This window comes from Propithecus coquereli, unplaced genomic scaffold, assembly GCF_000956105.1.
Source record: "Propithecus coquereli isolate 6110/MARCELLA unplaced genomic scaffold, Pcoq_1.0 Scaffold45, whole genome shotgun sequence".
NCBI lineage: Eukaryota > Metazoa > Chordata > Mammalia > Primates > Indriidae > Propithecus > Propithecus coquereli.
Genome location: NW_012150285.1, coordinates 6,574,871 through 6,576,989, shown reverse-complemented (window position 1 = coordinate 6,576,989; position 2,119 = coordinate 6,574,871). Strand labels below are relative to the sequence as shown.

At 46.7% G+C, this 2,119-nt stretch overlaps 1 protein-coding gene across 1 annotated transcript in view; it reads right to left on the bottom strand.

Annotated features, from left to right (window-relative positions):
* Positions 1-2,119, bottom strand: part of LOC105818750 (mitogen-activated protein kinase kinase kinase 8-like) — a 70,106-nt gene that overhangs the window by 43,459 nt on the left and 24,528 nt on the right. The gene's annotated exons all lie outside the window — the stretch shown is intronic.

Genomic DNA, 2,119 nt, shown 5'->3' with positions numbered 1-2,119 from the left:
CATTGTAATATATAATGAAATAATTATACAACTCACCATAGGTTGGGGACGCCCGTGTTACAGGATGAAGGGCAGCCCCCTCCCCTGCCCACAGTAGGTGGAACTCACCCCCCCGCCCCAGCCGGGGTTGACCACACTTACTATGTACAGGTAGGAGGGGTAGGCCGAGCGAGGGTAGCGCTTCACCCAGGGCGGGGTGCCCGTCTGCATGTGGATAAGCGTGGCCCCCAGGCTGTAGATGTCTGCTTTGGTTGAATGGCCCCTGCATAGAATTACCTCTGGGCTCATGTAAATCTGAAAAAGATGGAAACATCAGCCTGATTCCCTTCATTTGTCTGGGTTTCCATTTCCCTAATTCAGTTCCAGAAATCTCGATCATATTTATTGCACACTGCGTCCCTTCAGAAGAGAATGTCACGTTGTGTTCCCTGAGGCTAAGGAGAAAAATGCAGGTGTTCTCTGGGAACCAAGGCAGCTTTGGCTGGAGGCGTCCCTGCAGTCTGACAAAGAACACCTTCTTCTACAGACTGAACACATGGTTGATACGGCAGCAAACCAGCCTGGAACCCGGAACCTGCCTGGGACTGCCACTCCTCAGGGGCTGCAAAGCGCTGATCAGGTGTAGCTAATTTTTCTATGAAAACACCAGTTCCTAACATTTAAATGGATACTGCAAACATATCTCCTCACTCGTCTGTCATTAAATTGCTAAACCTCTATTATCTGTGGTGATAAAAGGTGGCAGAAGTCTACGGTCTATTAACACCAATCTCTTGGAAAGGAAGAACTTGAAAACTAACGTGTAATGTTGTAAAAATGACCCTAAAGAGTAATTTCTATCAATACCTCTTATTTCTACCTGCCATGCAGTCCAGTGACTACATATTAAATGCATGCATATAACATAATATGCATTAAATTCATGCATGTGAACACTGTGTAAGTTCATTTGGTTTCATGAGTCAATTCTGAATAAGCAGGGCTGGTTTTATAAATAGTTTCCCTAAGAAGTGTTTGTTTCTAAACTTAGAAAAGAAAGCGAAAGATAGCGAACACTGGTGGCCAGCGATCTGTATTCGTGGCGGTGCAGACATACAGCAGCTAATAATCGAACTATCAGTATGTAGCTTTGAACAGTTTGTATTAATATATTGTATCAGGTGATCATGGAGAAGGGGGTTAGTGTTCCCAGCATATTTCAAAGTCAGTAAGTAGAGAACCGGCTTACAAAAACTGGGGAAATTGCCCTGTTTCCCCACCCTAACCCTGCTCAACTCCTTCCCACAACACACTTCCGGACTGGCTTCCTTTCTCTCAGCAAACAGGCTAAACTGAGCTCCTTGTTCTCAAACTTTCCCTGCAGCAGAGACAGAGCATTTGGATCCTGAAGACTTTCTCACTAAACATAAACACAAAGTGAAAAGTAAATGCACAATGTTGTAGCTACAGTCAACAGTAATGTACACTAGCAAACGTATTAAGAGGGTAGATCTCGTGTTAAGTGTTACTACCATCATCGAGTAAATTAAAAGAGAAAAGGGAAATGCAGTGGGTATTACTGTGAACAGAGGACATCCACCTCCTTCCTCGCCCTGCCCCTTCGGTAAAGTAAGGATTAGGCAAAGCGTTTTCTGTTGGTGTAACCAGCAGTAGCTGTGCACAGGTGGCTCTACGGGTTGCGTGGGATTGACACGTGGGCAGCATTTGGGGATGGCAGCCCCCTGTCCAGCCTGGTGGCCAGATGCTACCCTCAGGCAGATACCCAGAGCTTTATGGCCCAGAGCTCCTGTTTCCTCAAGCTCTACAAGACCCAGAACAGCCAGGACGGGGCATCAGGGCATGACGTCCAAGCGCTCTTCGGGCTGGCAGCCTAGAAGGCACAGAACAGCCCTGGTGGGACCAACGCGAGGCTGAGAGTTCTGCACCCTCAGGCCTGGGCTCCTGAGCAACAGGACCTGCATGTCAGGACTCCCTGATGTCGGGATTGAGCCCTTCACCTCTCAGCACGTTTATTAGACAGAGAAAGAGACTGTGCGGGTATGTGATGATTCTGTGTTAACTTACAAAGGGAAAACCAAGCAGACTCAGAAGAAAATAAGAACTTTCTTTTTTTTTTTTT